Source organism: Triturus cristatus, chromosome 6 (genome assembly GCF_964204655.1).
Source record: "Triturus cristatus chromosome 6, aTriCri1.1, whole genome shotgun sequence".
In the NCBI taxonomy this organism is placed as follows: domain Eukaryota; kingdom Metazoa; phylum Chordata; class Amphibia; order Caudata; family Salamandridae; genus Triturus; species Triturus cristatus.
In genome coordinates, this window is record NC_140589.1 from 1,218,871,818 (window position 1) to 1,218,898,462 (window position 26,645).

General features: G+C 43.6%; 1 protein-coding gene and 1 long non-coding RNA gene across 6 annotated transcripts in view; one reads left to right on the forward strand and one right to left on the reverse strand.

The window, feature by feature from the left end:
• The window catches only part of LOC146821193 (uncharacterized), a 61,472-nt gene extending 60,436 nt beyond the window's left edge, over positions 1–1,036 (forward strand). Inside the window, exon 3 of one of the 2 annotated variants that reach the window (XR_014963127.1) lies at positions 896–1,036. This is a non-coding gene — a long non-coding RNA (uncharacterized LOC146821193). Of the gene's footprint in view, positions 1–103; positions 231–895 lie in introns of those variants that run through there. The other variant, XR_014963128.1, reaches the window with a different exon arrangement.
• Positions 1–26,645, reverse strand: part of CDK19 (cyclin dependent kinase 19) — a 1,761,913-nt gene that overhangs the window by 1,557,572 nt on the left and 177,696 nt on the right. The gene's annotated exons all lie outside the window — the stretch shown is intronic.

Below are 26,645 nucleotides of genomic sequence, written 5' to 3' on the forward strand. Positions count from 1 at the left end.
TCTTTTTATAAGGTCTTGTTGAGGGGGGAATGTCTCTTATCTGTAATAATAATTGACTTAAACGTTTTACTCCCTGAATTATGATGTTCTTTTTTATGTATAGCTTTTCAATTGCTGAAGAAAGAAATACTGAAAGTCTTTCTGGAATCAAGAAGTTGATTGTGAACAAGCCCTTGCACATTTATACTGGAATGTTCTTACATGCTATTCTATATTATATATATTTTGGGCATGAAAGTTTTATTATTACATTTTTTCTGCTCTGTACTTCGAGTGTAAATTTATATGTTTTTCAGCATACAATATGGTGTTCTTTGTCACCACACTGTGAAATCAGAGCAGTCTTAATACAGCTGATTAAGTATCTAAATATTTTCTTGCAAAAGCCTTCATAGGGGAGTGCTACATGTGATGCCGATTGTCTGTGACAGTGAAGTTCACACAAAAAGGGGTTTTAAGACAATTCTTAACCCATAGTTTTCACTCTAATTAATTTGACTAAACACAACAGTATAGCAAGGCTTAACATATCCATTATGCCATATGACATTTCATGTTGTAAGAACTATACAACTATATTTCTTGGGAGGATGAAGACATTTTTAAACTCTAAATTTACACACAAGAATGTTCGATCTTTGTAAGTGGGATTAAAGTGCAATTAAGTTTGACAACACGTCTATGATTATGTTCACTGTTATCAGTATGAATTACCAAGTGTGATAGCATGGTGATGGGTTTATCGTTCTCTCTTTAAGTGAGATGGCATTTGGAACTGCACATTTGAAATTTATTTACTGATTGAACAGCTACCATGACATGTAAACAAGTATACATACATTTTGTAAACTATTTTTGTTTTCGGTTTTCATTTTGTTTTCCTCCTTTTTTTCAGCCTTCAGAAAGCAACCTGTTTGTACAAGTTTTTGACTGATACTATTTTTGTCTGTTGAAATAATGAAGAAACTTTTTGGAATAACATCTAAAATTGGATCATTTTAGTTTCCAAAGATATATTTCTAAAGGACATTATTAAAAGTGGCTAAATCCTTGTGTTTGAATGGTTTGACAAGCTGTGTTGGAGATGCTTACTGATGATGTTACTTCCTTAGTGACATAGTGCACTTGATGCCATTAAAGCTATTTTATGTCTCTCATGACTCCTCTGGAGGCAAAGCATCATGTTTACTGATCTAGGCATCTTGTGACATTATTCCTACTGCTGTCACAATCCTGTGAATGTAATCTTGCTGTCTGAACCAGTAGGGTCTCCATTTTTGATAGCAGAAATATGGAACATTGAAAGCGATGCTGTCCAATGGAATGATTAAAGAGAGAAGAGAATAGAATGTATAGTTTTAAACAGAGGTTTGTTAGTGGAAGGAGTTGAAATGTGGATGGCACAATTCAGAATAAAGAAAAACCTTTGAATATAAATTCCTGGATAAACTCTTTATTGGTAAAAGTCACTTTAACCCACTGGTGACAACGATAGGACACTAAGAAGATGAACACCAAGCAATGAGTTCAAATGGATGATGGGCAATGGAGCAATCAGTGTTCCAAAATCTATGTGACTAGGGCAGTTAGGCTGTTTAACATTTTGTTGCACTCTGCTATAACTACATGATGTTCTGCACCTTGAGATCAAGACAACTGATATAGCGACCGTTAAGAGAGTTTTTATACAACATATTCATTTGTTTGGTCTGTGAAAAAATAAGCAAACAGAAAGAACAGTATTGAAAAATTGCATTGGTGGCACTGTTGCCTGTTTAGTATTCACTGTGCAGAGACATAGTTTGCCTGCAGCTTCTGCCCATGATCTGGGGGGAGACCACCGACAGCCTCAGGCCTTCACAGTTTTAAGTAGGCTACTGTCTGCTCACTTCAGCACGAGCCGACTGCAGGAAGTAGATCAATTAAATTTGCTAATGAGGGCATACACAAAAACAACAATTGATGGACAGAATGCAGAACAATGTCATACATTCACCCCAGTACAAAGATCTGGGCCTACATCCATTGTTTCTTTGCTCACCATTCCATTCTGGACTCAGCCATATGCAAATCAGTCTTAAACCTGCGCCCAATGGGAACAGTCCAGCCAGAACTGCCAGGCCAGGCCCTCCCTGGACTGGAAACAAGCTTCCTAGGACCGGTTTCGGGCTTTAAGCCCTCATCAGCCAGAATAGCTTGACTCCAGTGGCATGGAGAGCACGGGACCCACGTCTGGGCATACCCGTCCCACACGAGGTGATAGATGCAAAAACAACAAACTGGGGTGGCGTAGTGGGCAAAAGAACGATGGATTTAACCCAGATCTTTTGACTGGGGGAGAATGTTTGCATTGTCAGCATTCCGTACATCATTTGTTTGCTGTAACACATGAGGGCATACAGGCATCAGTCAAACAAAGGACATATTGAGACAATATTACTGGTGCCCAGGTATGAACTTAAAAGTAGAGAAAGTGGTAAGAGAATGTCAAGAAGGTCATGTGAGCGACAAAGTGCGTATGCCAAGGGTACAAACAATGATTGAGAGACAGTTGCCTGATGAAGCCTGGGATGACATTGCCCTCCATATCGATCAGCCTGTTTTAGGAGAAAGGAAAGAACAATGTTTGATAGTACTGATATTCATGTTTTCTAGGTGGCCTGAAAGGTCCATAGTACGCAGAATATAAACAAGGCGGATAAACAAATTCTTAGATGGAGTATTCAATTCAGAGGGGTCTCCCTAAACCAAGTTAACAGATTATGGTGTCAAGCTAACATCAAAAGAAATGGTAGAACACTTACACAACAAAGGAATAAGAAACACATTGGTGGCATTATAGCGTCTAATACAAAAGGAATAGTGGAAAGAATTAATAAAGTATTGAAAAATTCCATACAGAATACACAGAATTGGTGGCATGTCTTCTCGAACATAAAAAATCATCCTCAATTTCAGAGGGTAGAGAAGATGCACATAGGTTGCCCTGTTCGATCTCCAGGCATGTAGATGGAGGCTCTGGAGGTTGGGCTGTAGAACATGCCCTCCGACTGCAAGAGAAGGTCTACCCTGTGAGGAAGACGGGGCGGAGAGTACAGAGAGAGGTGAATGAGATCTACATACCACACCCGGCCTGGTCAGTCCGGGATGATTAATATTACTTGGGCTCAGTCAAGGCCAATCTTCTTCAACACGGGAAAAATCAAGGATATCCGAGAAAACACGTAGTGAATAGCAAAAGTTCCATTTGCAGTGAAATGCATTCCACAATGCTCCCTGCATCAGATACTAGAGGACCCAGAATTTTAGGCAGTGAGCAGGGGCGCAACACAGGCCCCCGCAGCCCCGGCGTTGCGGGGGTGCCCCTACGCTTCAGGGGCCCCCTCCGCGGCTGCGCAGCCTGCAAGCACTACACATCCGTCTGGGATGTGATAGCTTCCGTACTTGCGTTAGGCTTCCTGTCGTTGCACCTTGTTGTGGCCTCTTTTATAAATTAAATAGTGCGCTGTGCGCAGTTGGTCTTCACTCTCCTAGGGTGGGGCTGTAACCATTGTCAAGCACATCGCAGAAGAATTAAAAGTGCACGCGAGGAGGTGAGGCATCCCAGAGATGACTTCACTGTGCGGCCGCCAGCAATAATTTAATTTTGCCTTGCCCTGTCTCCTGCCGCCTATTCGCGCCTGCCACTGAATCTGCAGGCCAGGCATCAGGTGGAGTGTTGGAGGAGCGAGGAGTCTCAGAGGGTGGGGTGGGATGTATTATGGGGTTGGAATTACAACGTAATTTAGGCCCCGCAGCAGCCCCCCGTGTTCCAGCCTCCAGGTGCCCCATCAGCCCTGTAGCACACACAGAGAGGAGGCACTGCTTGACTGCGTGTACTTCGAGGTTTCTTTGGGGAAGAAGGACATTCAATTTAGAAGCAAGTGAAGCGAGTTTTGGTGCTTTATTTATGTCAGTAGTTGCAGCTGCAGGTGGTGGGTAATTGGACTCAGTTTTGGAAACTAGCAAAGAGAGAGAGGCCCGAGTCGTCCTGAGGGTATTCTCCAGATTGATTTTGCCGTCAGGCAGGTCCCACGTTATCTGGCAATATGTGGCTTGTTCGGCAACACTAGACACCAATGTGTTGTTGCAGTTGGGCCGGGTCCCAGACGCGGGAGAGAGGCCAGGCCTGGAGTGATGCTAAGCTGCCCCTTTTATATGTCCCTACGTTTTAGTGAAAGTTCCCTGAGCCTTTCTACCCTGTTTTTGCAATAAGTTAAAGTGGCAGTCTGCCCGTGTCTTTATGCCCCTGTGTCTATCTAAGTCCCAGTGTCTGTAAATACATGCCTGTTACTGTGTCTGTGTCCCAGTGTCAGTCAATGCATATCTTTACGCCTTCCTGTCTCTCGATGGAGTGTGCACAACTGCATCTGTGTCCCAGTGTCAGCCAAACCCTGTCTTTCCGCCTCCTGTCTCTCAGCTCGAGTGTGCACAGAAACGCGGCCTACGGGTCTTTCACAGCCTTCAGAAGCCCCCTTCAAACTTCCCTGATGTCCCCCTCTAGTCGCAGTGCACTAATACCTGCCAGACATTTCACCCCCTGCAACAGAGGGAAACAGGGGAGCACTGAGGAGCAAGTATAGTGTCTTGTTGTAATTTGCAATATTTATATATTTCCCTTGTCTTCATTGTTTTATTTTACTTGCGAGAAAGTGTCACTCATATTCGTTGAAATGTCACTCATAATAGCACTGAGATTATGAAAATGTCACACATGGAAATTTGAAACCTTGGCAGCTATGCATTTATTTGTCATGCTCAGTGGGGGCAAGAGAGAGTCTGTCAGAAAAGGGAGAAAGAAGGAAGAGAATGATAGAAAAACAGTGATAAAAGGAAGATTGCATGAATGAAAACGTCGAGTAAGAAAGAGAGGAAGGTTTGGGTAGTGGAAGAAAGGCAAACTTCTGCCGAATCCAGGGGCGCAGCTACCATCTGTGCAGGAGGTTCAGTGGCACCGGGACTTGAAACTCTGATAATTGCTGTTTTTGACTACCCAACAGCAGTAAAAGTTGGCATTTTCCTTGCTTGCACCAGGGCCCAAGACTTCCTTGCTAGGCTGCTCGCTGCGTCAGAGCCTAGACTCCTAAAAAAATGTGCACTCCACTTTATTATTATTATTATTCGAATATAAATTAAGCAGTGGCGAGTCCGTGGTTGACGAGGATTAAGGTGAATCAAGACGTGCCCCCAGCCTATGAAACCAGGGCTGTAAGCCTGTTGACAAATGTGAAGGTTCTCCAAAAGGGGGAGGTCAAAGAAGCAGAACTAAGGAAGCTTTCTGATTTAAACTCAGCCTTTGAAAATGTTTGAGAGGCGCAGGGTAATACAACATAATGGAAATTAATACTTTCAACACTTTTCTTGTTCATATTGTAGCATGGAAGACGAAGGCAAATATTTAAAGCAACAAACCAAAAATAAATCTAATTAACTATGTAATAAAGAGGGAATGTATTTTTTAAAAAATTTCTGTCAATCTATTCTACCAAGTTGGCCATTTCACATGTGACACCCTCAGCCAGTTCTTTTTTTCCAGCAACAAATTACTGCATTCGGGGGCTTAGGTTTTCTTTTACGAATATAAGCAAAGGGTTGAAAGTGCCATTATGCCAAACAGTGTTGTATAAAACACCAGGACTGTCTAAAGATGTTGTAGAAAACATAGGGCCATTTGCACTTATGCAGGTGTGTAACCATTCTGGTTTGTGAATTGTGCATGTTTGAACGTGTGTCCACGAACGTTTCATGTGTATATCTGTGCCCGTATAAAACACACCATATTAAACACAATTTTCTTCCATGATTAGATTTCTGACCCTAAAAACACATCACTGAAATGCATTAAAAAGCAAGACTGCCATTTTTTATCTTCCAAAGTACCGGGTGTTGTGTCAGTAGATTATCCAGCCCTAATATATATTTTCTTTATATTGTAGTACTTGCATTCCCTCATTTATAATTGAATAGTACTCCAAATCCCAGAATGGAAAGAAAAAATGGAACGGATGAGTTCTTCATGCTTGACACAGTACATCTTCAGGCCTCTTTGAAGTTACACTTTAACCAACAACTGTTACTCAACATCAACATTTGCCCCCCCTTGGCACATCACCTGCTCTGTAATACACACAGCCATGTGCATGCACCTTGTCTGTACAACATACAGTGCCCTTCTGATGCACAGTCCCAAATTGCACACCACATTCCCAACACCCAGTCCTCCAGTGAGACACATCACATAGTGCTCCCTTCAGGCATGACAACTAGCACTCCACTGAAACGCATTACTCTGTGCTACTCCAATACACTTTACCCACAATGCTTCCTTCAAATCACATTGTGCCTTTACCTCATAATGTCCTGCATTTGCCCCCAGCTCGTTCTTGATGTTAAAGATAACATTACAAATAAAATAATTGATGATATTGCAGGTGACATCACATATCACATCACTTTTGAGAATGCATTTCATGAAAAGGAATATAAAGTAGGGTTGCCAAAAGAAAAATGCCAGCAATGTGTTGTTTAAAGAGCCTGGAAGACCTCGTGTTGACACTAAATAGTGTTATGAATATAAGTGTATGTATTCATTTGTAATGTGACTTTTATGTCTTTGTTTCCTTTAATTATCAGTCATGGATCATTCAGGCAGCCCTAGAACACAATTAAAAATGCTTTCTATTTATATTTGCTGTTCAAAATAAGCACAGATAAGTGCTGAAAATCCGGCTTTAGGTGACTGCTTATTTGTGTCCCGTCTGGAACATCAAAATAATGAGCTGGCAACCCATATCATGAGACTGGAAGTTTTTTGCAGGATCAGCACATTATTTATTTCCTACACTTTCAATCCCTATTAATGCCATAATAGCAATCAATAGTTGAACTTAGATCTGAAACCCTACACCGCCGTCAATAACATGCTGAGTTACTTCAAGTGTTTGGGAATGCACCTGCATTCAGACAACTCAATCACATTCTTGCCCTTCACTTTTACTCTCATCCTGTACTCACAGCGATCACAATGCACTCACACTGATCACCATTCACCCGACCACCCTGCACTCACAGTGGTCACTCTGCACTCACAATGCACTTGCGCTGTTCACCCTATACCTCACCCCGCAGTCACAAGAGCACACTACTCACCCTTCACTCACCTGTCCCCCTCACTGCTCAATCTGCAATATCACTCAAACAAGCCCATCACTAACCATGCATTCATTCGTCCCACTCTGCACTTACATCCACACCCAAATTCACATGGTCATCTCACTCAACCTGCAGTCACTCCTCTTACCCTACTCTCACACTGTCGCTTCTGCCAATGTGCACTCACATGGGCACTCCTGCCACCCACAAAGCACAGAGGGTTAATGTGCCTGCTACACAGAACGTGTACCATGCAGATCACAGAACTGTGTGTGAGTAAACTATGAATAGCGCTATAAAAAAATGAAATGTTTGTCAGTAAGGTGCTATAGACAGATGAGGTGCATGGTTGGTGAATGGTAGTGAGAGAATTCATGGAGAAGGAGGAAATGGGGGATGAGGAACCAGAAAAGACTGTTGCAACGTGTGCGACCAGTGCTAGGGCCAGCCCTGGCTGGGAGTGGTAGCCCTCCCCCCTGAAGTTCGGGTCTAGTTTTGCCCCTAGTTTTAATGCCCCAGCCAACTCAGGACTTTTGTTCTCGCTTCTCTGATTTGTTATCTGAGGCTTAGGTCAGTGATGGCCACTGGGGAAGCAAGGGGCAAAGCCAATCCGTGAATGGGCACAGGTGTGACACCCCCAGTGCCACACCCATTTGATCTCCATAGTATACCCATGTGTCCATCTCTGGACATTACATGGTACTTCCCATGTTTTGAACCATGAGTGATAGCTCACAGAGTTGAATATGGACTTTGATTTTTTTAAGCATACTGCTATGCTAATACAGTATTGTGAGCCATGTTGAAAATAACGAGTTGCTAGAAAATGTATATTTTTTGTAGACAACAGTGTGTATAATTTGAGGGCACATAAGTCTCTTACTCCTCCCAGTATTGATGTTAATTATTCACCGAATGTGCAATATTCATCTACATTTTTGAAGATCAGGGATTCATCTTCATAATAACCTCTCTGTGGAAAAAAGTATGTGTCCATCACTCTGCATAACCAACCCCTTAATATAGTTGTTTTACTCCCTTTTAAAATTCTATTGCATTCATCGGCAAAAGAGAAAGGAAGGTGATCGGAATTTTACTTTTCCCTTTAACAACTAACCACGTTATCATCTCCAACTTTACTCAGAACATCCTAAAACACTTCAATATAGACTTGCTCAGATGGAGAGCTGTTATATGGGAATGGAGCATATTGGAAAAAACGTGTGCACATATTTTAGAAGCAAGCTTACAACTAGCTACTATTTGTTTGAAATCATGTGCCGCTTGAGCAGATTTGGATGCTTCTTACTAAAATGTACATGCCTTTGCATTTCCAAGTTGCGAACCAACGTGAGGGGCTGCAAGACATCTTTTCAAATTATTTAGGTGCGTGGGTTTTGGCGCCCCTTTGCCTGCAGGACTGTCTCTGGCCACCCTGTTACTTTCATTTACATGCCCACAATTTCGTGATGGGCTGCTATCTTCCATCACACTTCCTTTCACACACAGTAAATTCCCAGCTCCTGTGCCATGCCAGGGCCCAGGCCTGATTCTAAGTGCTCTGCCATGTATCATGTTTGTCGATCCATATCCTTGGGATCACCTCTTGCCAGGGCCTCCTTTACTTTCCCCAGGTCACAATTGCTGCCTCTTAAGCTGCTATTACTGGATGGGAGATTGTTGCATCCATTAAAGGCAGATGCCATCCAGAGACGTTTTAAGGCATGGACAAAGTGGGCTCCGGCACCTTTATGCACAAATAATTGGGGCATTGTTTGACTTGACGTGTTTGATGTTTATACTGCTAAATTGTTATTGCTTTACCAGGCACTTTGAAATATTTAAGCCTTTATGCACAAACAAAAGGGTAATTTGTTTGACTAAATAGGTTTGATTAATGTTTGCTGCTGCTTGCTGATCTTATTATTTTACGAGACACTTTGAAATATTTGCATCTTCGTGCACAAACCAAAAGGGCATTGGCTGACAAAAGTGGTTTGATTTTTGTATGCTGCTGCCTGCTGTACTTGTTACTGTTTTGTCAGTCAATTTGAAATATTTGAGCCTTCAAAAAGGAAATTGTTAGTCTAAACTGGTTTGATTATTGTATGGTGCTGTAGTGGTTATTGTTTACCAGTTGCTTTGAAATATATGTGCCTTTATGCAAAAATAAACAGGGAATTGTTTGACTAACCATTTTTGCATACTGCTGGACTTGTTTTTATCATGAACTTTGAAAGTATTTTTACCTCGATTTAAGAAAATTGGATTGTTTTACAAAACATGCTTGATTTTTTTATATTGCTCGACTAGTGATTGCTTTATTATGCACTTGGAAGTATTTGCTCATTTGTTTTGCTTTACCAACTACAATTTGTATAGATTCTGTCATTAGGTACTTGCTGATATGGTTTGTTTTTATTCTACATGTGGTGTTCTTTATTGTGTTGCTTGCACTTGTCTGTAATACGTGTGCCTTCAATCTTGTATTAAGCATTGTTTACACTACATAAATGATAAACTCAGACAAACATCTGCATCAATGTTCTGAAGCATCCAAACAGTTTATATCCTCAGCCTCGTTTGCCTGCCTGTTTTGCAGTGCTTACTAATAAAGACATGATGGTAGAAATTGAAATTGCTTCCTCGGTTCACGTTATTATCATACACAACCCTTGACAGTCGCTAGTGTGTGGCATGCAGATAATTCACCAGTCTATTTCTCTTGAATTTCACAGGATACCGAGTTATATCTTGTGTACTTCTCTGGTATATTGTCAGTCGAGTTTTTATGGACCTGCAGGTTTGGGTTTGTCTTTCAAAGTTTCAAGTTATTGTCCATTAATGTAAATTCTAATTCAGACCCTTCATAGTTGTTCTTCAGCCATAGGCAGTTCCTGAGACAATAGAATTGCTCCTTGGCATTTTTCTGATTGCTGCCTCAGTTAAATAATCTGCTTTTGACAGTATTGTTACAAATGGCATAGCTTATATGTTAAGAGTGTTTCCCACTTTCTCACTAGAACTTTGAGCAAGACAATATAGAGGCATTTCATTAAATGTTGGAGGTTTTAGATCAAAATATATCAGATTTTTGAGTGGTGGGGCAAAGTGGTAGGCAGTGGGCCGCTGGGGGGGCCCCCTCCATGTGTTTTGCAGGGGGGCCCCCTCAAGTTTTGTTACACCACTGGCAGTGAGCACTCTCGAGCGTGGCAAACAGGTCTATCTCAGGAGTCCCCCACTATTGGAAGATGTTCGGGACTACCTCAGGGTGGAAACTCCAAATGTGATTGGCAAGAAGACACGGACTGAGACTGTCCTCTTGCATGTTGAGCACCAAGGCCCGGTGATTCACAACTGCACAAATCTGATAGTCCTGAGCCTAGGACCGGAGGCAAAGAGTTTCTCTGTGGAGAAGAGACAACCCCACTCTTCCATGCTTTTTGATGTACCACATTGTGGTCATGTTGTCTGTCAAGATCTGGACAGACTGACCGCAAAGGGAATGGAGGAAGGCCTTGAGAGCCAGATCTATCGCTTGCAATTCCAATACACTGATGTGCAAAATCTATCCTTCTGGAGACCAGAGTCCTCTGATCTCCAGTTCCTCCAGATGAGTTCCCCACCCAACAGTGGAAGCATCCATAATTACTGTTGTCACAGGTGGGAGAGGGTGATATGGCTCTCTTTGAGAATGGGTTGTGTCCAACAGCCACCATTGCAGATCCGCTGTGGTGTCCTTGGAGATCTTGATACAAGCTTGGAAATCTCAGTTGTGTTGGACAACTGCCTCCGGAGGCACCACTGGAGGGCCTTCATATGCCAGCATGCAAGGGTGAACAACAGAATACAGGAGGCTAGCAGACCAAGCAGGGGCAAGACTGTCAGGGCTGGAAAGATTGCTCCACCCTGAAACATCAGAATCATAGCCTGACTATTTTGAACCCTCTGAGGAGGAAGGAAAGCTCATGTCCAGCACTTTCCCTATGAACAGGATGCACTGAGAGTGTATCAGCTGAGATTCGGGCATGTTGCTTGAAAATCCTAGGTCGAACGACAACTGGGATATCACCTGCAAGTAGCAAGACACCATCTTTGCAGAGTTGGCTTTGATTAGACAGTCATCCAGGTATGGGAATATCCAAATTCCTGCCCGTCTCAGATGGGCCGCAACCACTGGCATCAGCTTCACGAAAACTCAAGGTGCAGAAGTGAGGCCAAATGAAAAGCCCCCAAGCTGGTAATGTTAGGATCCTACCGTGAAGCGAAGATACTTTCTGTGCAACTGCACAAAGGGGATGTGAAAGCAGGCATCCTGCATGTTGACAGACACCATCCAGTCTTCCGCTTCCAGTGCCAGAAGAACTTGAGCCAGAGACAGCATCTTGAACTTTTCTTTTTTGAGGAACCAGTTCGACATCCTGAGGGCTGGGAGCAGAATTAGACCGACTTACTATTTGGGAATTGGGAACTATCTGGAGTAACGTCCCAGAACAAGTTGCAGCTCCGGAACCAACTCCACTGCTCCCTTGAGGAGTAAGGATTGGGCTTCTTACTAAAGGACACGCAGAAAGTCTTTCAGTAGTGTGCGGCTGGAGGGGAGAAATGGGGGGGAGGTGAGGGCATACCCACTTTCCAACAAGATGGAACCTGGGCTTCTTCCCTTATGTGGCAGTAGAAGAGGAAGAAGAGGAATAGGAGGGAGGAACAGAAGGGCATGTAGTCTGTCCTGCCATGCCCTGTAAATGGGATCGCCTTGTTGCTGCTGTTACACAGCATATTGTTGATGTTTCGAAAGGACAAGCCTCTGCTCAAGCCACAAAAACTCTTGTACTGTCTGTAGTCTCTGGGTTGGGATTGCAAACCGAGAGACCTAGCAGTGGCCTTGCTATCCTTAAATCTCTCTAGTGCTGAGTCTGCCTTAGCTCCAAAGAGACATGAGCTGTCAAAAGACAATTACATTAACATATTTTGGACATTGAGGAAGAAGCCTGAATTCCTCCACCAGGCATAACATTTAAGAGATATTAATGTACTTGTTGCTCTAGCCATAGAGTGTGCTGTATCAAGGCCAGATTTAATTACATGCAGTTCTGTACCTTGACTATCACTCATTAATTCTGTAAAATGAGACTGCATGCCCATCAGTAAATTACTGATGACCGATTGGGCAAAATCCATTAATGCATGCAAATACCTACCAAGGAGGCAGGTAGCATTGATAGATTGTAGAACCATACTGTACTGCCTGCTGAGAACATTTTCTTTCTATATTGCTCTATCTATTTAGACTCCGGGTCTGACGGCATCAATGGAAAAGAACCCAGAGTAAGTTCTGAGGAAGCAAGGTGCCTGCACTACAAGGCTTTTGGGAAAGGGATGAGAAGATAGGAAGTCTGTGTCTCCAGAAGCGGGCTTATAACGGCGTGCAACACATCATGAAACCACCGTAGAAGTAGTTGCCTTTTTCAAAATGGCCAAGATGGCTTCTGTCAGGGCGTCATTAAAAGGGAGCAGGCGTTCTGATGCATGGGAAGCAGAGTGAAGCACTTCAGTAAGAATATTTGACTTCACTTTAGTTAATGGTAGAGATAGGTCTAACACCTCTGCTGCTTTGCGCATCATCGAGAGGTAAGACATTACCTCTGGCAAAGGGAGACCTGTAGGGGATAGGAATTCGCATTCGGGGGAAGTGTCCAGGCCATTGCCTTCTTTTGAGCCTTTAAAGTCAGGATACATTATAGGCTGACCTATGACATCTTCGGTCTGCTAAGAAGGATCATCATCTCAAAAAAAAGCTTTCTTCCTTCCCCAGTCTGTGCCACTCGTCTGGAGTGGTGAGGCATCAAGGTAAGCAAGTCCAAAGGTGCTTGGGACACCGGCCCTAGCAATGTAATCATGAGATATGGCGTTGTTGGCATCAGTTGTACTGGCTGCGTTGGTTAGGAAGCTGGTGGCATTGATTATGGCGTCAGTGGTGTTAAAGGGGCACCGGAAAGATTGCTAATTCTGGTGCCAAAGAAAAGGAAGATGGAAGAACCAATTGAGGTGGCGTTGTTGTCTACGACACCGGAGTCAACCAGTTTAACTGGGTCATCAGCAGAAATGGTGTGCAAGATATCGATTGGTAAGGCATTGGAAAAAACTCAAAGAATAGGCCATAGGTTCCATGGGGCTAGCCTGCCCATCAGATGGGGAAAGGGTCTATTATTAATAGTGAACTGAGTTGGATCTGTACCGGGTGCTGGGAATCTTGGGTACTGCAGAACACCCTCTGGCAAAGGAGATGGCCCCACAGGAGGATTTAGATTCAGTGCTGGAATTGGATAAGTAGGAGCCAGAGACTCCGGTCTTATTGGAGTCGAAGGTATCTACATTGAAATGACCTTTTAGTGCTCCTGGACTGACATCTGTGGAGTGGAAGTCTTCGCTGATTTATCTTCCAAGGAATGACGACGAGATTCAGGTCTATTTTTCTCATGCTGACTTCGGGATGACTTCGACAAAGGAGATTTGGATCTCTGTCACGACTTCCTGCGGCCCAGAAGATCATCCAATGCTTTAGCCATAAACATTCTGGATTGTCGCTCCTTTAGAGCTTTGGGATGCATCAATGTTGTGGTCATATCTGAGGCACCAGAGATATATTACATGAGGGTCAGTGATGGACAGCTAGCTGTCATAGTCTCTACAGGGCTTGAATCCACACCTTTTCAGCAGCGACACTGTAAACAAAACTGCACCTAAAAGAAACGATAAAAGAGAAAACGTTGAAAAACTGCAGACTTCTGAGGAGAATAGAAGAGCTCTGGAACGCGTTGAAGACATGGAAAAAAGAGAACTAACGTCAGCATGCAAACGGGGGTGCTTTATGGCTCCAGTGACATCATGCAGTGGAGCGTGCGGAGCCGTAATGGAGCTGGCACGCCCTACCAGCGTAGGAGAGCTATTATGAAAGTTTCCGGATCCAGACTTGTGCCTGTGACATTCCAAAGGTGAGAAATCTGCAGGTAGAAATATCAATCAGACCATCTGATGTAAAGCAAGTGGCTTAGAAAGTAGAGATTAACTAAGTGATTCGGTCAGAGTAAAAACAGCAAAAGGGCATGAAAAATTGTAAAAATACGCAATAAGGTAATAAAAGTATTTCAGAATGTGGTTAAAACAGGAGTCTAAAGTATTTGGAATATGAATAGAGTTGTTACAAGTATGTGCAATGAATTATAAGTGAAAGAGAGGAGAAGTATGAGGAATGAATTATAAGTGAAAGTGAGGAGAGTAGTACATGCTAGAAGGAAACACACGGCCATAAAAGAGAGTGCAAAGAGAAACACAAAGGCCAGAGTATCGAAAAATATATGTACAGCTAGTCTAGGGTTTCCTAAATTATAAAAATGGATACAGGGTGTTGGAAATGTTTAAAAATTCTAATCAAATGTACTTTTTTTCTCAATTCATTATATTTGAGCATCAACATGATAATTTTACTCGCATTAATAATGAATAAGAATATAAAGACGAAGATGTGTGGTGTTCTTAAATGGACAGAGGGAACACTGAAAGTGATGTCAGATTAAACGGTTAAAATAAAAGAAAATAGGATGTATAGTTCTGAACAGAGGATTGTTGCATGAAGGAGCTAAAGGTGGGTGGGATGCTTAAGAATAAAAAAGATCTTTTCATCATAAATTCTTGATTCAAATCTTTCAATAAAAGTCACTTTGTTACGCTATTCTGAGTGGTAGCTCAAGAGTCCAAGCATTTCAGATATGTTATACCAAAAAGCTAGCTCTGTTGTCAGCCAAAGATCTGGGGATGTGTATAACTTAATTTCAACACCGTGACCTTTACTCATAAAATATAAGATATGAAGGGGGAATCTACCTGTAAGGCACCAGCATGAATAAATGAAAGTTAGCAGAAGGAAAAGTGAAGAAAGATGATAAAACCAGCAAGATGTCGTCATCGGTGCATTCATACCTGGTGCTGCTTTGAACTTCTTGTCCTGCCGTGAGGGGAATGGCTTTCATCGGTGGAGCCCTGCCTGGTGGTGTCCCGTGCAGTAGTTTGTTTTCCGCTGCCGTGAGAAGAGCAGTTGCAGCGAACTACATTCCCCAGCATCCCCTGCCCCGGGTGCCTGCCACATACGCAATCAGGCAGCGCCTGGGAGGGATTTAAGCCCACTGTTAGCCCCGCAGCGCGGGACGCGCGCGGGCCAAGGGCGGACCCGTCCTTGCCCGTCACTGCCAGGAAGAGCCAGGCCAGGGCTAATTCCCTAATACTTCGCCCGCCAACACCAACTGGAACCTTCAATCGAGCCTGGCTGAAAAGGGACTTGACTTTGCTTGAAGGTATCTCTCTGCTTGGGAAAACTAGTTCATTTGCTGCTGTTTTTCTCCTTAGTTGGTTCAATTATGGGCAAACGAAAAACTATGGAGGGGCCAGGGGGGGGGGGCTCAGGAATGAACGCTATGCATGGCCCTAAGACAGCCCAAAAAGTCAGGAAAAGTTATAAGAAGGTGACCAAAAGTAATACGATGGACCGCATCGAAGCTTTGGCTGAAGACTGTGAAAATATCTTAATGGGGGTTCCGCTAGAAGATCAGGAGGCAATTGTATTAGAGAAGGGGGAATTGGGAAATTCTCACAAAACAAATCCTGTACATATACCAGAGATGTTTCGCAAGCCTTCCGGCCAAAGAGGCGTGCAGAATACCCCTTCCTCCGGAAATTATTTCTCTTTCCCAAACACCGACCCAGCCTCTTTCCCAGCATAAGCCTAACCATTTGGAGCCTACTGTAATAGGGTGCACCAATAGGTTTGCGGCCTTAGCAAATGAACCGGCCCCCCACGAAATTTCGATAGCTAATAGCCCTGCGGAAACTGCCTTGGGTGCCCAAGTAGACGATGTCTTGGACACAGATAGTGACTCCACAGACATGAAATTGTCTATTAACTTACTAACAGCAGAAGTAAAGGCCTTAAAAGCCCTAGTTAAAAGTCTGAAAGCCTCCCTAGAACTGTTAATATCGCACCATACCTCCCTAGCCCCAGTTGCCCCACAGTGCGTAATACAAACGACAAATAAAATGCAAAGTTGCTATAAAAATAATGATGGGATACGCTCTCAGTCCACTCAACCAGAGATCCCCATTTCAAACCATAAGGCAGGGCCGCACACCGTATCTGCGATAACGACGCAGTCTAGGAGACCTTTTGGTGGCTTGCCGGCCTTAACCCCTTTGAGATCTCAGGCAACTACGCACGATAGAGGCACACTAGGTGTCTCATCTAGCGGCCTCTTCCCTTCTTTCACTTCCTTAAAGCGGTCAGTCCTTATGGTCAACGTTCCTAAGGTGGTGGGTAAGGAACATGAGGACTCACTGATCAATAAGGCTACACATTGGATTAGGCACGTTAGAGGCTACTCAGTAGTAAGAGAGGATATAGTGAAGGCTACTAGGCACTCACATCCGGCCCAGCGATTGGACACTATCGAGCTCATATTGACATCCCCGCATTTAGCAGAGGGACTTTTGACTTTGGATTACAGATCTTGCCCCCCTGCTACTTCGAACATCCAATTTAGGCATCCTTCTATGATAGGCATTACAGCTTGGGGGGATAAAACTATGAGGCCCCCTAGGGGATCACCTCTTGGGAACGACTGACTGATGAAAAATTCTAAATTGCCAGCCTCTCCCACATGTGACCCCGACTTATCATCCTCTCATGGTGTTCTTACTACTATTTCCATCCCTCAATGCCTAAATACCCGGATTTTTGCCTCAGGGTTTGTAACAACGAGCCCTAATACTAAAACTCCCCCCTACAACCTGACTGTGCCTATACTCAATCACCTAGTGAAAAGGGGCCTGCAGAAATGAATAGCGCAGGCTTGAAGACCCTGTCTTGGAATATAGCTGGCCTCTTTAGGAAGCTTTCCCTTCCAGATTGGATTAACTTTATTGATGATTATAACATATGCATATTCCAAGAGACGTGGTGCAAGATTGAGCACCATAAAGTAGGTTTCGCATCTTATTCTGTTCCAGCAGAATTACCACAAACAGGAAAGGGACGGCCATCGGGTGGGCTTTTGGTATGGATAAGCATATCCATGAACTGGTCACTTAAACAGGTCCAATGCATTTCCCCAGACCTCCTAAAATTGACCATCCGGGAGAACCAAGGAGGAAGAACCCTTGTAATGTTCAATGTATATGTTCGGGGAACTAAGGGAGGTGCTGAGTCACCAATAATTGCATCATTGGAAACCGAGCTCTCTAACTGTCCCATTGATTCACATATCCTAATAGCAGGTGACTTCAACTGCACTTTCGAATCTCTTGCTATTGAGGATATCTTAGGTACCGAGGAGGACGATGCAAAACGAGGAATTCCTCTATTAAGCATCCCACCTATAAAAAGATGGACTAAGCTTGCTGTTCAATTGAATTCCTTGACCATTGAATATGGGCTAAGAGCAACTAATGGCAGGTCTCTTTCAGATGCAAATGGGGCACATACTTACAATAGGCTGGGCTGCTCATCGCGGATCGATTACATTTTTCTAAATTTCAACCTGTGGCAGTATTTAATAGATATGGAGATAATACCGACAGTTGACAGCGATCATAACCCACTCTCTTTAACCTTAAAATCCGTGTGGTTACCCGAATCTGGTGGCTTGTTACTAGAAGATCTAATGCCAACAAGGGTAGTAATTCCCTCTAACTGCAACAGGTACTTGAAATGGAACAGGGTCCTCCTAGACGAAGGGAGGCTATGCGCCATTAATAGAACTGTTGCAGAGGCACTAGAAGAACTGGGAGGAAATTCCTTGGATCACGATGTTGCTGTCAAAATTCCTGAAATTTACGACAAAACAATTAGCACTCTCCAGAATCTTTTTTGTACAACAACTAGAGCAGGACATCGGCCCGTGCCCTCAAAAGCTAATAGTGCCAAATTATGGTATACAAAATCTTGTAGGCTAAAAAAGACGGCTTTAGTTGCTGCAGTTAGAAGTAGATCGCACTCTAACATTAAGCAAGCAAGGAAGGACTACAACAAGGCAGTACTTAGTGCTAAAAAAGAATGGGAAGAGCGGTATTGGCAGGATCTGAAAATAGCTAGTCTAGAAAAGGATGCCTGCCGGTTTTGGAATACCATTAGGACAAAAATGTGCCCCGAAAGTGACATAATTACTTGTAACCTCCCAAGCTCCGTTTGGTACGAACACTTCCTGAAGCTTTACTCTGCCCCTGATGATCCTCCATTAATGGGTTCACTAATAGAATTAAGACCAACTACAGGGGCACTAAATAGCCATCCCTTTTCCGAAATGGAAGTGGAAACTGCCATCGGGCGCATAGTTCCAGCCAAGGCAGCCGGTCCAGACGGCACACCTGGAGATCTTTTTCGTACGGACCCTGTAAACTGGGCAAAATTAATTTCCATCCTAATCAATGCTATTGTTACTGGCAGCCAGATACCAGACTCCTGGAAAGGTGCTGAGGTCGTTCCTATATATAAAAAGGGAAAAAGGGACGATCCAGCAAATTATCGCCCAATAAGCTTAATTGACTCCATGCAGAAGACTATTGGGAGGGTGGTGTTGGAGAGAATCCTGGAATTGGCGGATGAAAAGAAGATTCTCTCTGACTACCAAGCAGGCTTTAGGGCAGGTACGGGGACAATTGAGCAGGTGTTCAGACTACTTCTCTTGTATTGGAAGGTGGTCAAGATAGGCAAAGGCAGTCTTTATCTTGCATTTATAGATTTAAAGACTGCCTTTGACCTGGTCCCTCGAGGGCGCCTCTGGAAAGTCTTATCTGATCAGGGACTCCCGACGTACATCTTAAACCTTTTGGTACGCCTTCACAAGGGAAACTATGCCCAGGTCAGATGGGGCCCGAAGGGGCAGAGAACGGACAGAATATCGGTGAACAGGGGCGTCCGCCAGGGCTGCGTTTTAGCCCCCACCCTATCTTCTTTGTATATAAATGGGGTGGTGGAGCACTTGCAGCAAATACCATCAGACGCACCGGCACTGGCGGGCGAAAAAATTCCAACTCTCCTGTTCGCCGATGACACCCTCCTTATCTCCAAGACCCCAAGGGGCCTACAGCGCCTGTTGGATGGTTTCCAATCCTTTTGTACTATCAGAGGATTGGTTATTAACACAGAAAAAACTAAGTATCTGGTGCTGAACTCTCCTGCTAAACTAAGAATTTCACCTGTCCTAAACAACGCCCAGCTTGAGAGGGTCGCTGTATTTGACTATCTAGGCATCCGCATTTCAGACTCCATGTGTTGGAGCTCACACATTCAAAAATTGCTCCTGAACCACAAAAGAGTTACTGGAGCTATATTTAAAGAACATCGTATGTCAGTTAGCAAACCCATAGCTCCAGCAATTGACATATATAAGGCGAGAGGAGCAAATTCGGCCCTTTATGGAGCCGAATTGTGTGGCTTTTCCACTTTAGATCAAATTGTGAAGTCTGAAAATAAATTCCTAAAAAATCTTATGATGTTGCCAGTGAGGACTCCTACCAGACCTCTGCTACAAGATCTAGGGTGCCATTCACTCAGAGACTTGGCTAGACTTCGCCCTCTTTTATTATGGGCTTGCTTGTGGCGAACCCCTGAGCTAACCAAGTATGCTGCAGGCCTAAATGAAGTCATGAACATGGATGGCTGGCATAAAATCAACTGGCTTACTACCTTGAAATCACTGCTCTACGATCTGGGCCTCAAAGAGATGTGGACAACTAGATCTTCTCCACCCAAGGCAGAACTCAAGAAAGCTTACTGGTCTTGGATTCATAACAAGGTTTTTTTGGACCATAAACTAGGTAGGCTCACCGAGGAATTTATGCAGCACACATTTACCATCTATTATGAGCCTTACCTAGATGTTATTCAAAAACCTTATGATAGAGCCCTATACTTTGAGTTCAGGGTTGGCTCACTCCCTACCCGTGTAATGACTGCCCAATGGAATGTTCCTTACAAAACATTAGCCTCTTGCCCAAACTGCATGGCAGAGCATGAGACAATAGCCCATATCATGTTCGTATGCCCAGCCTACAAAAACCCAAGAAAATGCTGGCTTAAACCACTCTGTAGGGAGTTGGGCACTCGCAGCCACTCTGCGGCATTGCGCATCCTAAGATCTGATTCGCGTACTTTTTATGCTTGCAGCGTGGCAAATTTCTTGAGCTGGGCATGGAATATTAGATCGAGAAATTTAAAAGCCAATTCTTGAATACTTCAACTGTTAAGAGTCAATTTCTGTCTTGCGAATGAATTTTTATGACGTTTTATCCTATCAACTCAATTAGCTTGTTTCTTCTTAATGTCTTATTAACTTTGATGAAATGTTTTGTATCTTGTAAAATGCTGATTTTTCTTTTAAAAAGCTTTTATGATATGTCTTTTAGCGAAATAAAGCTAATATGACGGTAATCTGTACTAATCTGCATCTAATAAGAATGTATACTAGTAACACTAACCAAGCAATTTTTTCAATGTTGGAACATTAAATACCACAACATTTGGCAATAGCAACGCTAGTTATTTATATCAGTTTGAAAATGCAGACATGCACTATGAAGCTTTATTTAAAATATGCAATGTATCTGTAATATTATGCACAATTAGAAAAGTGAAAATGCACAAGTGCGATATTAGGACTGTAGCACATTTTCCATTTGAGCATGGTCATCTAAGATTTTTGCCCGTTTTCAGGAAACCATTTTTGCTGGTTCTAGGGCTATTTGCATTGTGACGCCACTATTCAGTGCAACTGTGTATGCCTTCTGACTTTAATTCCCCCCTCAAACCGGCCCTATTTAAAAACATGCAGGCCATATGTCGTGCACCCTTGCTTGCCCTTATCAATATGTCACTGGGTTCAGGGACTGTACCCACCAAGTGGAAGCAAGCGGTAGTCACCCCCATCCTAAAAAAGCCTACCCTCGACCCCACAAAACCTGAAAACTATCGTCCCATCTCTTTGCTGCCGTGGGCTGCTAAAGTCATGGAAGCCCACGTGAATGGGATCCTGGCTGACCATCTCGATAAAGCTAACATCTTGGATCCCACGCAAAATGGTTTTCGTAAAGCCCACAGCACGGAGACTGCCTTGTTATACATGGTTGAACATCTGCGCTCCGTGCTGGACACCGGCCAAACAGCGGCACTCTTGCTGTTAGATCTGAGTGCCGCCTTTGATACGGTGTCACACGATATCCTGTTGCGGCGCTTAGAGGAAGCTGGGGTTAGGGGGTTGGCATTAGGCTGGTTCCGCTCCTTCCTTTCCAACAGATCCTTTCAGGTTGCGATACCTCCCGGTAAATCCACCTCTCACCCGCTCACCCTGGGGGTCCCACAGGGTTCATCTCTGAGCCCCACTCTCTTCAATCTTTACGTGAGGCCGCTGGCTGCGGTAGTCAAAGGCTGGGGCTTGACAATGGTGTCCTATGCTGATGACACGCAGCTGGCGGTCACACTAAGTGGGGACTCAGCTTTGGACGCCCTCAACTTCTGTGAGGGGTTGCGCTCGGTGGCCAATTGGATGAACCAGAATTGTCTCCAATTGAACACAAAGAAGACAGAGGTGATGGTGTTTGGGAAGCAACCTGGATGTTGGAATGACAGCTGGTGGCCCCCCGAGTTAGGAATGATCCCCTCTCCTGCTATGGAGTTAAAAAACCTCGGGGTCTGGCTGGACCCTTCACTTAAATTTTTCGATGCCAGCACTAGACAGCTCGTGGTCCAGGCATCGGTACTATCCAGGATAGACTATGCCAGTGCTCTGCTTGCAGGCACGAACAAGGCTGAACTTTTGCGATTACAACGAGTGCAGAATGCCGCCGCAAGAGCGATATTTGGGTTGCCCAAACGTTGCTCAGTGTCCGGAACACTGCAAACACTCCATTGGTTGCCTGTTGCGCGGCAGATCAAGTTTAAGGTGCTTTGCCTGGCCTTTAAAATCTTGAAAGGCCTGGCTCCACCTATTCTCATGAATCTCCTGACTCCATATATCCCCTCTCGCTCTTTGAGATCGATGGGCCAGAATTTAGCTGTTGTTCCCCGTTTTCTGTTGAGCAGGACTGGAGGCCGCTCCTTTCGAGTAGTAGCCGCCAAGCTCTGGAACTCCCTCCCTAATGACATCCGTGCTTTGGAAGACTTAACCAGGTTCAGACGTGTCATCAAAACGCTCCTTTTTAATAACATTAACTGACTTTGCTGCATTTTGTGATGTTGTGTTCACCTTTCTTGGCGCCAGGACGCCCCTTTGCTGGGGCAGCTGTGCGCGGTACAAAAACCATTAACATAACATAACAATTTACATTGATAAAAGTGTTTTTCTTCTATTTTTCTTCTCTATTAAATCCTCCTTTAAGACTATGGTAAATGGCACAGAAAGTGCACCAATGGCAAGGGAGCGAATGTCATACAAGAGCTGCAGGGTTTATTTAAACCGCCCACATATATGTCAAAAATATATTTAAAGCATGGCAGTAGCACAAGGTGAGAGAAAGCACTTTTACCATGTAAGGAAGCCTACTTTTATATATACCTCTAAAATGTGCCTTGTAAGCCCACAAGGCGACTGCCTAATATATAAAAAAAAAAGGTAGCACACTGTATATGTATACAGTGTTATCTCGCAGTGACTGAAAGACTAAAAGTGATTCCCACTATAAAAGATCAGCTACATTGTCTATAACACAGGCATAGCTGTTATTAGAATAAATTTTTCACTCTTCGGAAAAAAGTTAAGAAATAATTCAAAGTTATTTTCCACTTTATTTACAAATCTGATTTAATGGTGCTATCAGATTTTTGATAACTTTAGTGGAAAAATAACTTTATAAAAATGTACTTTCGGCTGCTTGGGTCAGAACTGGCTTAGAACCAGATCTACCACTCATCAAACCTGCACAGCTGGTGGACATGCCCTTGGATTGGAGAGGTAATGGTCCAGTTATTTCCCAGAGCCCTCCAAGACACTTTGGCTTCAACTCCAACAGGAGAGAGAGATAGTTTTTAATCTGTCATGTGGGAGGGGAGCTCATCTAAATAAAGGAGTGGATGGAGAACTAAAGCAAGGAATCCTTGGTGGCAAATGGCTCTGCCATTTTGAAACATGGGCCCCTCAGTAATTTTATAAAGAGGCGAAGCAGAAGTGCTGTAAATGTAGGGGACAGAAAGTTCTGGTTCAGAGGAAACCTGGCTTAGCAGTTTGGGCTGGACTGTTCCTATTGGGGCAGGACCAAGACTCTGAGTTGGCAGAGTTGGCAAAAAAACAATGGGTTGGAATGCTACCCCGAGTGATTGCAAGTAGTTAGATAAATTGCAAGCCTTCCTCCCTTCACCTTTTGACTATTTGATGTACCATTCTAAGTAGCCAAGAGTATGCCCAAACGTGTGCCTTTTACTCACATGCCACTGGAACCTAGTTGAACAATGGTTTTGGAGGTGTTGTTTTCCGGTTCAGAGAAGATCTGGCTTGGCAGTTTCGACTGGACTATTCCTACTTGAGCAGAACCAAGAATGATTTGTATACGGCTTGGTCTAATCTTAGATGGCATGGTGGGTAAAAGACCGATTCAGGACCCCCTGTGTATACCTAACGGCGAGGCTACTATCCTAAGATGGAGGTAAGGGATCGGAGTTTTAGGCACATGACAGGCAATCCTGTACAATGAACAAGTAACATATACTGCAAAGTATATAACAATTCAGAATCAGGAAGCAGCATAGAATGAGAATAAAATTACAACTATCCAAAGATCTGCAAATGAGTGATCTATGGCCAGGTGGTCATAAAAAGGTGATTTTAAAAAAAAGTAGAGTCTCTCAAATGTTTTTGAAGCTAAATCAGATTCTTTGTAGATGGACATGAAAAAAAAGATTTACTTATGCCTACACGGCTCAGTTTAAAAAGAGATCATATCACTGTGGTACAAACACCAGCAGCAATGGAAAGTTTGTTTTGAAGTTCTGCATGTTGATGAAGAAAACTAGGCCACCTTGAAATTTATTTTGGACTCAAGAGTCAAGCATGACACAGTTTACCATAGTTAATTTAAAACTATGCTAATGATACCCAGTTTGCTTTCAAACGAAAGACACCTGACAGTGATAAATGTAATGACTTTGTGAAATACTTCATAAATACTGATCAGCAGATGGGAAGGCACAGATTAAGATAGGAGGGGCACCAAAGACTGGTGGGTCTCAAATGGTCTGGCCAATAGTTCTTGGAGCATGCCTTCCACCTATGACGTGTAGGGAACTTGAGATTTCTGATGGACCAAAATTATCTTTAGACCCACTGATCTACAGCTCTCGCATATCAACAAAATTGTCATCAAGAAGAAATGTTCCCAACATTTTTTTCAATACACACTGCAGGCAGGCTTCATTACACAAATAGGGCATCTGCCATCATCCGGGACTACACAGCCTACTGGCTGGTGAATTTACAAAACATAAGCAGCACAAGTAGTGTTGAGTCTTAAAAACAGGAATATGTAACTTCTGCTGTGACCGGAACTGGTTGTTGGTGCATAGAAGAGTAAGATATACGAGATGTGGACACCTTGCCTGGGACACAATGGTGCTGATGGTGGGAGGCTACCCTTCCAGGAAACAGGTTTCAGAATGGATCCCTCAAGCTTTCCACCTGAGCTACTGGCAAGACAAAACTGCATGAATGCTATTCTGTTCAACTAGAGTTGCTTTAAACACTAATTGTTTTTTTAATATGTTGTCATCTCCCCAAGAGGATGGCTGCAGTGTTATTTAATAGTTTTGTTGTTAAATTGGGTATCAGTATAAAATGTAATCAAACTTATTTTATGAAAACAAAAGTATACATTCCATAATACAAAAGCTTTATTTCACAAAATAATGCTTTTTTGGCTCAGATTCCTAAAGTTAAGAAGGTAAGAATGATAAAATATGGGTTTTCTGCAGTTAGAGGTCCCCCCCCCCTCCCAAGCCACTGGGCAAGGCTGAGAGGAAGGGAGCACGGTCCTGCCCTACCATGCTTAGCCTTAGGAAAAGGTGGGAAGGATTGTGACCCAGGCTCCTGGGTATAGTTAGTGAGAAAGAGTTACTAAAACATCCCTGTCCCTTATACTAGGTAAGGGCCCATAAACATCCCAGTCCTTGATTGCTTTGTGGAACTGGCATCAGACCCTTGGCCTTCAACAAGGCAGGGAGTGAGGGAGTGTCAAGGCTAAGCCCTACGCTCCTCTCTCGTTTCCCGCTGTGTGCCAGTGTTTTTTTAAACTCTTCCCAGTGTTGCCAACATAAGGAACAATTTTTAAGGTAAGGGTCTATCCCCCCAAAAAAAAAAGAAACAAAAAGAAAACTTGACAAGTCCTTAGACTTTGCTCACCATTTCTGAAAAGGTAGCATGTTCTTTTGCTGAATCAAATACACTGGAACAAGGTGGAAACCCTCAAAAATATTCTGAAGTTTTCAGCCAATCAGTCGCAAACATCAGAATGCAGCTAATCAAGCAACTTGTTTTCTCTTTTTTAATTTTCATGATTGTCAGACTCCATTCGAGATGGGCACAGGACAACCTGGCTACTTGGCCTCTGCCGTTGAGGCAGGGGTTGTTTGCATCCGATAACCCAGGAGCCCTTCCTACTATGGCTCTGCAAACTGGCCAACTACAACTCCTTCAGTCAGTACTTAGTTCTCCATGGTTATGGGGCAAGAGTCACAGGGCCACCTCGAGGAGCTTTTCTTCCGGAAGCCATGGCTCATGTTGATGGGTTAGCGGCAGATTATGATTTTGGTACTGTTCAAAGTCACAGTGGGCAAATTTGTCCAGTCAGGTAAAACTTCACGATGTTGCTGCAGCACAGTCCGCTCAGAGGCACAACCTAAATAAGTTGCAGCGGCACAGTCCAGTGAAGCACAACTTCATGATGTCACTGCATTGCCGGTAGCTCATCAGGAGAGACTGTCCTCAGGTCCATTGAGTATGTGGATTGGTCTCTATTTTTCCTGAGTGGATGAACCCTAAAGCTCTAGAAACAGCAGCTTCTGGCACATCCTGGACAATCACACCTTCTGCAGAGTTGGCACACTCCTTCCCTTTCTCAGCTTCTTCCTTCTAGGTCAGACTCCTGGTGAAGTCCCCTCTCCCCTCTCCCCTGCGCATCTGGCTGTAAGAAGACACCAGCTCTGGTTGCACAGCAGTCCTTGGTCAATGAGAACTTGGAACCGGAACAAGTGAGTCTGTGGCTTCTACTTTTAAACAATCATAGTAAACAGGGGTTGTGGATTCTATGTTTGCACTTTCAGAAGTGGATTGAGGTGGTTCTGTTTTTACACATCCTTTCATGGCTGTTCTCCATACACAGCCTGTGTATAGAATGATGCTCCTTGCAGCGGAGCAGCCTGCAGCCCA